This window comes from Nymphaea colorata, chromosome 3 (genome assembly GCF_008831285.2).
Source record: "Nymphaea colorata isolate Beijing-Zhang1983 chromosome 3, ASM883128v2, whole genome shotgun sequence".
NCBI lineage: Eukaryota > Viridiplantae > Streptophyta > Magnoliopsida > Nymphaeales > Nymphaeaceae > Nymphaea > Nymphaea colorata.
The window spans coordinates 22,693,480-22,702,006 of NC_045140.1; positions in this window are offsets into that span (position 1 = coordinate 22,693,480).

The window sequence follows — 8,527 nt, forward strand, 5'->3', positions numbered from 1 at the left end:
TTGTCTCACGCTTTTAGGATTTCCGCACTCAACACACATTTGGTCCCAATCAAGGTCGCCCAATTTCTCCTTTTCTTTTTCTTGCATAGACATGTGTTTGGTTGGCCCCAAACGCGACCATTTAGTCACGCAGCGGCCCTTCTGTCACTTACGTCATGCAACCACATTTGTTTTTCTTAAAAGCGTGTGTTTGGTTGCATAGACGTGTGTTTCATTTCTCGTGTTCATTTGTCTCACGCTTTTAAGAAAGAGAAATGTGGGTGCATGGCGCAAGTGACTGAAGGGCCGCTGTGACTGAATGGTCGCATTTGGGGCCAACCAAACACGTCTATGCAAGAAAAGAAAAGGAGAAATTGGGTGACCTTGATTGGGACCAAATGTGTGTTTGGTTGGGTGCGGAAATCCTAAAAGCGTGAGACAAATGAACATGAAAAAAGTGATCTCGAGGGTTTTTGTGAGCCAAGAGCGGGTGACAAAGCTTTACCTAATTTACTTAAAGCGATTCAAAAGTAGCGTCCATGACACTCATTCGAGTACAAGAAAGGGCGAGTAAGGTCACGGCGGTAGGTGACTATATTTGAATGAAACAACCACAGAGAAATGCAGCAAAATTTGGTGTTTATGAGTTTGATTTCCATTTAATTCTCAAACATTTAATTTCTAAGTAGTTTTAGAAATGTTTGCTTTCAATGTCTTGTGGGTGTATAACAACCACATTTATATCCCACCAATCCATTTTGAGTTCCATGATCACCATGGCGATGCAGCGGCCGATAAAGCCGTTGTATCAGCCCCCTTCCTTTCCATTAAACAGCAAAAAATGTGGTTGTGACACACAAACAGCCACTTCATTAATAAAAAGGAAGGGCGCTCAGTATTGCTGTTTGTTTCATGAAATGAAGTTGGGGGCTCAGTAGTTTGTTTCATTAAATGAAGTTGAGGCCTCAGTATTGTAGTTTGTTTCATTAAACGAAGTTAGGGGCTCAGTATTGCAGTTTGTTTCATTAAATGAAGTTTGGTTAATTACCTAAAATATAATGAAGTTTATTTCATTAAACGAAGTTTGTTTCACTAACAGGTAATGAAGTTTGTTTCTCCACCGCGGGTGGCGCGCCAAGCGGCTGCGAACCATAGACAATCGAGATAAAACCAATGAAAAAAATAAATGATTTAATGTTAGATAATGAATGTACTCATCACTTTTTCCTATTTGTTTTTCATTCAACCGCTTTTTACAATAGATTACGCCATCCTGAGTGGATAAGTGATTTTACCACCGCTCGGAAATTGCGCAGAGTGGCGCTAGGTCCTCGATCGGCTGCGCTTATAAAACCGTGACTTATCTTAATAAAAGAGGCCAAATGTCAAAAGGAAATCGACTCGAGGAATGGCCGAGTTTGGTTCTCAAACAAAGATGATTTGGTGAGCACAAAAAGAAAAAGGTCAGGCTAATAAAAAGGTCCTCCACAATTGGATTGCCTTGTGTGGTAAGTGATGACAGACATCCTCTTCCCTTGGCCGAGCCATCAAAAGAGAAGTGACTCAAGGCAGACAGAAGCGGACCACCCGAGGAATAACCATCCACAGAAGCGAAGGGTCCCAACTACAGGATGTTGTATAGAGAGGATGACGTGATAGCTCAGTGGTAGGGCAGAGGACTTAAAAATCCTTGGAAGGGTAAAGACTAGTGAAGTAGCGGTAGGGAGTCGGAAGAGATGAGTCCATGTGTTGGACGATAGGCTACAGTCTTCTTCCATTACAGGAGAAGGGCAGCGTCCGCATTGTTGGACCGGCTTCGTGGGTTTTTAATTTTCAAATCTTGTGGCCTTGAATCAACAGCTTTTGCAATTAAATAAGAAGCCATCAAGCTGATTCATATCCACCCATTTTAGGCTGTATTGAATTTAATCCTTCTTTGACTTATCATATATTTGGCAGATGAATCAAATGCAAACCTTTCTGATCCAAACTTTTTATTTTAACAGTTGCGATATTTTGGGCTGTATTGGATTAATCCTTCTTTGGCTTCTCATATATTTGACAAACTGAAATAGATTCTAAGTTTCATATTGTAAGCGATTCACCTTCCTAGAGGCTGAGAAGCAAGGATATTAATACACCACATGAGGGAATCCACAGTGGAGCAAATGCAAATCCTTACCATCTAAATTTATCACATGAGACAATCAATTGTGAAGCAAATGCAAATCCTTGTCTTCCAAACTTAATTTTTTGGTTGCTGCGGTGTTTCAGGCTATATTGAATTTGATCCTTGTTTGGCTTCTCATATATTTGGCAGAATCGAAACCAATTTCACATAAGGCAATCCATGTGGAGCAAATGCAAATCTTTATTAATCAAACTTACCACATAAGGCAATCAGTTGTGATGCAAATGCGAATCGTTATTATCCAAACTTAACTTTTGGTTGTAGCGGCGTTTTGTACTGTATTGAATTTAATCCTTCTTTAGCATCTCTTATATTTAGCAGAACTGAAACTGATTTTTGGTTTCATACTTTAAACAATTCACCCTCCCTAGAGGTTAAGATAGAAGGAGAAAGAATGAGGGAAATCAATACCAACATCAAAATGACTCATTTATGTGATATTTAATATCATCTAAGCTTCTCTCCCTCCCTTTTTTTATTTACATTACAAATCTTTAAGTATTTTCAAAGGTCATTAGTGTGTGACTATATATATATATATATAAAGAGGTAGCTACTAGCCGCTTATATGTCATATTTGATGGAAAATTGTTTAAGCTGTTGATTTTAAGAAAATTCAGTGGTGTAAATTAATTGAAAAATGAGAAAAAAATGTCCCTTACTGAAGAAAACAAATGAGCTTCATTGATTGAAATTTTTGTCTCGTTAGAGCAGTATTTCAATATGTTGAAAATACAACTACTTTTTTAGTATGATGGACCTTCTTAAAGTCATTGTTGTAGACAATTTCCATCATGTCTGACATATTAAGGTTTGGTATGCAACTGTTTAATATTATTGAAAAAAGTGCTCCTCTTTGAGATGTTACAAGTTAAGAAAATAAAGAAAAGTCTGCAAACCTGTGACAATAATGACAAAATTTCGGCTATCCATTAGATCTAAAAATGATATTCTTTATCAAATTCTTACTACTTTTGTAACTTCCATCAATGTTTCTACCGTAGTCGCAAAAAACAAGTTCTTTTCAAAAACGTTAAAAAAAAAAAACGGGGTTTTAACGTGTTGTTTTACTTTTTCATTTTTTCAGTTTTTTTTAATGCTAACAGTTTTTTTTTTTCATTTTCTATTTTTTATTTGTTGCAAATCTTCTTATCTTTTGATGTTTGTGTTATTAGTTTCTCACTTATTTTACTTTTGTTCATTTTTAGTTTTATAAATTTTTAAAAATTTACCGTATTTTTCTCTCTTTTTTTAAGCTCGCTGTATTATATTCAAGAAAAACCTCGCCGTTTAAAACTCCAAGACGTTATTTGTGTCTTTGGTTTCTACATATCTTTCCAATGAAAAGCTAAAAGGTTTAAAACTTAATGTCAGAATACATTCGAGAGAGTCTCTCATTGCCTCCCCACCTTCCCTTTCCCATCTCTCAGCTACAATTCAAACAAGAGTTTGATTCACATACTCTCTCCTAAAAATCTAGAAAATCAAAAATTGCGAAAAGTTTTTCTATTTTAATTTCTAAGATAAATGCCTCAAAGTTGAAGAGAGTCTTTAGGGAAAAGTAAGGTGACGACGAGTGAGATAGAGATAGATAGTTCTATGTAGGAGCAGAAAAATGAGTTCTTCTCATTTACTCACTTTGTGTTAGATTACGACAGATATATATACAGTATACTCATATGCCTGAAGAGTATGTACATATAACAAATACACAGCAGGTGGAATACAGCAGGAGACAGTTGTGTTACAGCTGTCTTCTAACTACATTCTGAGCCTTCTAAAATAAACTCCTAACATTCTCCCCCTCAAGTTAGATCTTCCAGATTTTGAAGACTTAACTTGCGGCATAACTTGAGTTAACATGTTGTGTCTTTATAATTCCTGACTGAATTTTTTCTGTTAAGAAACGACAGTCAACTTCGATGTGTGTCATTCTCTCTTGAAACACAAGATTATTTCCGACGTAAATTGCAGCCTTGTTATCACAACAGAGACTCATTGGCTGATCTGGCAACGACAGTTTGTTTCTTACTTCTCTAAGAAACTAGATTGTCACCAACGAAGCAACAGTAGCCAATGGTTGATCTCGTATCATTCTGATTTTCTGCCCAATCAGCGCATGCATATCTATGTATCTGCAGATGATTGTTTCTTTTGAACATGATATCCTTGTCACTTGTCTTCTTAAGATATCTGAGTACACGATAAGCTGCTTTCAGATGTGGTTTCTTGGGGTTGTGCATAAACTAACTTAGCATATTTACTGAGTAAGTAATGTTTGGTCTAGTAGCATCAAATATAACAATTAGCCTACTAATTTCTGATAGCCTATTGCTTCATGTATTGGCTCTCCTTCTTCATGCAGCAGTCTCATATCTATTTCCGTTGGAGTATCAGCTTCTATACATTCTATCATTCCTGTTTCATGCAGCAAATCTGCGACATATCTTTTTTGATATACAAATATCCTTTCTGGTTTATGTGTTATTTCCATGCCAAGGAAGTAATGTGGTATTCCTAGGTCTTTAATCTCAAAGCATTTTCTCAAAATGGTTTTGGTTCTCTCAATAAAGCTTTGATATTCTCCAGTTAATATTATGTCATCTACTTAAACTGCAGCAATAACTGTTACTTTGTTGGTTGTGGCTATGAATATAGAGTGATCAACACTACTCATTCTATATCAACCTTCAACAGTTTTGAACTTAATTTTTCATACCATGCTCTGGGTGACTACTTGCGCCCGTATAATGATTTCTTTAATTTGCATACATGTAGTTCAGTACCATGTTGCGTATGCAGTCTTTGAGGTAATTCCATATAGATCTCTTCATCTAGGTCTCCGTGAAGAAAAGCGTTTTTCACATCAAGTTGGAACATTGTCCAATTCTTCACTGCAGCTACTGAAAGCAATATTCATAGTGAACTCATCTTTGCAAAGGGGGAAAATGTCTCATGATAATCAATACCTTGTTCTTGTGTAAAACCCTTAGCTACAAGTCTTGCCTTGTAGCGCTCCACCAAACTGTTATATTTGATTTTATATGTCCATTTGCAGCCCACTAATTTTTTGTTGGGAGGTCTATCAACTGGCTCCCAGGTCTGGTTTTTCTTCAGGGCTGATACAGTCATTGCCTTCTTCCATTTCTTTTAAGTTTTAGCTTGTTCATATGTATATGGCTCTCTTTGAAGACATGTATCTGCATTAACTTTATCATTTTTCTGAACATGACAAGTATCTTGTCATTTTTTTTGAACATAATATGTACAATAGCATCATATTTGGATGGTTTTCTTCTTATTCGACCACTCCTGCTTTGAACATTTTCATGCACATCATTTTCTACCTTTTCATCAACCAGATTATAACTATACGTTATGATAGTAGGTTCCATAATAGTAACATTTGCATCATCATTTTCATTCACCATAGAAAGTGATATAACACGCATAAGATTCTCCCCCTTGTTAGAAGCATCAGGTACAATTTCAGTATAGAAAGGTGTGTTCTCCATGAATTTACCGTCCCTCGATATATACATTTGTTTCTTATAGGGTCAAAGCATTTATATCCTTTCTTGTTAAATGAGTACCCTAGAAACACACATTTAACAACTCTCTTTTCTAGTTTGTTTCTTGCACTCTCTTGTAAGTGAACATAACAGACACAACCAAAGATTCTTAAGTGTTGTAAAGAGGTGGGTGTGCCATTCAGAATTTCTAGTGGGCTCTTATTACCCAGTTTGTAGCTCGAGGTTCTATTCATAACATGGCAAGCACATGCCACAACTTCACACCAGAACTGTGGTGGGACATTCATATAGAACATTAGAGACTTAGCAATGTTTAACGGTTGTCTGTTTCTTCTTTCACCCATCCTATTCTGTTGGGGTGTTCCTTTACAAGTAGTTTGATGTATAATCCCTTGTTTGCTTCTGAAGTCTTGAAATTCAGCATTAATGTATTTTCCTCCATTGTCTGATCTTAACGACTTAATTCTTTGATTGTACTGAGTGACTATGTATTAGAAAAATTGCTTAAACGTAAGAAATACAACACTTTTCCTTCTCAAAAAATAAATCCAGGTAATTATAGATTTTCATCAATGAAAGTAAAAAAGTATTTATATCCAAATTTTCCAGTTATCGGGGCTGGTCCCCATACATCAGTATGTGTCAAATCAAAGCATGATTCAACAATATATTCTGAATTAGTAAAATGCAACCAGGTCATCTTTGCCAAGGTACATGCCTCACAATCACCTACTAGAAATCTAGAACCTCGAAATATAGTCAACAAAACTTTATTTGAAGGATGACCACCTGTGTAGTGCCATATCTGAGCATCCCTTGCAGTCTTTATTGCAGTGTATACTGTGGGTTTCTACTCTTGAGTTAGGTAGTACAAACCGTTTGCTTCTTTGCCTTCACCAATCTTCGTTTGATTCTTGCTGTCTACTAGTGTCATATTTTTTCTAACGAAAAGTACGTAGCAATATAAATTATTATGCAGTTTGCTAACAGATATCAAATTTGTTTCACACTTAGGTACATACAATACGTCATGCAATGTAATATGATGATTTATGTAACCAGAGCTATACCCTACTGCAGATGTAATAGATCCGTTAGCTAGTTTAACTAATATTTGTTTGTCATGCTTGACATCTTGTAGCAATTCCAGACATGCAGTCATATGATCTATAGCTCCACTATCCATTATCCACTCTGAGCTATTGGAACGAGCCAAGAAAGAACAAGGTAGGGAGTTTAACTTTTTAAGTTTTTTTTGTTTTCTGCTTAGTTGTAATAGCTAAATTACTGTAGGTAATCTGTTTGAGCAGGCATGTGAGTGCAGTGATATCATCTTCATGTCTAAGTCCGGAGTTAGGGACTGTCCTCTTCCTCTTCTTGGACATCTGTTTAGTTCCAACAACGTTTCCTGGTGTGTCCTTGTTTTTTACAGTAAGTAGAGAATATGGAACTTCACCCACAACCGAACCTAGTGTCTGCTTTGAAGTTGTTCCCATCTCTTAGTGTAGTTTGAGGCGTTTCTGTTTTGACAACGAACACATGTTTATCAACAGGTGGATTTTTTTCTTGAATTTGTCATCAATCTTCGTGACTTTTCGCATGGTTTCTTCTCATTGCACGATGGAGGACGAAAGAGGGTAAGACATGAGGATCTGACTTTTCAAATAATCAAACTTTGCTCCAAGACCGGCAAGAAGCTTGAACACATTATCTTCGTTGGCTCTCTATTTCAACACTTCCATATCAATGATGGGTGGACGATGCTGGATAGTTCATCCCACATCGCTTTAAGAGAGCAAGGTACACATGAAATTGTTTCTCTCCCTTAGTAAGTCTTGCAAAGCCTTGTTGTAAAAGATAGACTCTGGCCATGTTTTGGCCTTCACCATAAATCTTTGCTAGACAGTCCCATATTTCTTTGGGCAAATCAAGAAAGAGAAAGCTCTCTGCAATGGCAGGCTCCATTGAGTTTAGCAGCCACGACATTACAACTTTGTCATTGGATTCCCAATCTTCATAACTGGGATCATCTTTCTCTGGTTTATTGATCTTCCCATTGATATACCCAATTTTTTACTTTCCACACAGAGAGCTTTCACCGTTAAGAGGATTGTGGTAATTTTAAGGGCAGGATCTAACTCTTTCATGACCACTTTGACTGTAGGAATTTGGGGGAATGACGCTAGTGGGTTCTGATTCTCTGATTCCGCCATTACTGTTGGGAAGTTGCAGGAGCAGCACCAGAACGAGGCAGAGCGAAGCTCTTGTGTTGAGACCATTGGAGAAGATGTGTTGCGTCGAGGGCATTAGATTGCAAAAATAGGCAGAGCAAAGATGCAATCGGCACTGATTTGCTCTCTAGTGTCGAGGCTCTAATACCATCTCAAAGTTGAAGAGAGTCTTTAGGAAAAGTAAAGTGACGATGAGTGAGAGAGAGAAAGACAATTCTGTGTAGGAGCAGGAAAATGAGTTCTTCTCATTTACTCACTTCGTGTTACATTATGGCTGATATATATATAGTATACTCATATGACGGAAGGGTATGTACATATAACAAATACACAACAGGTGGAATACAGCGGGAGACAGCTGTGTTACAACTGTCTTCTAACTGCATTTCAAGCCTTCTAGAATGAACTCCAAACAGAATGCTCTCGTTCCAAAGAACAATATGAGAAATAATTTGTACAGTTTTGATTAAGTTGTAACTAATTTTATGTATACATGAAAAAAAAATGGCACATAGCGCAGCTAAATTAGCTCCTATTGAGAACATTGATTAGCGGAGGGACAAGCCTCCTGAATGGAGGCCATTTTTGAATGA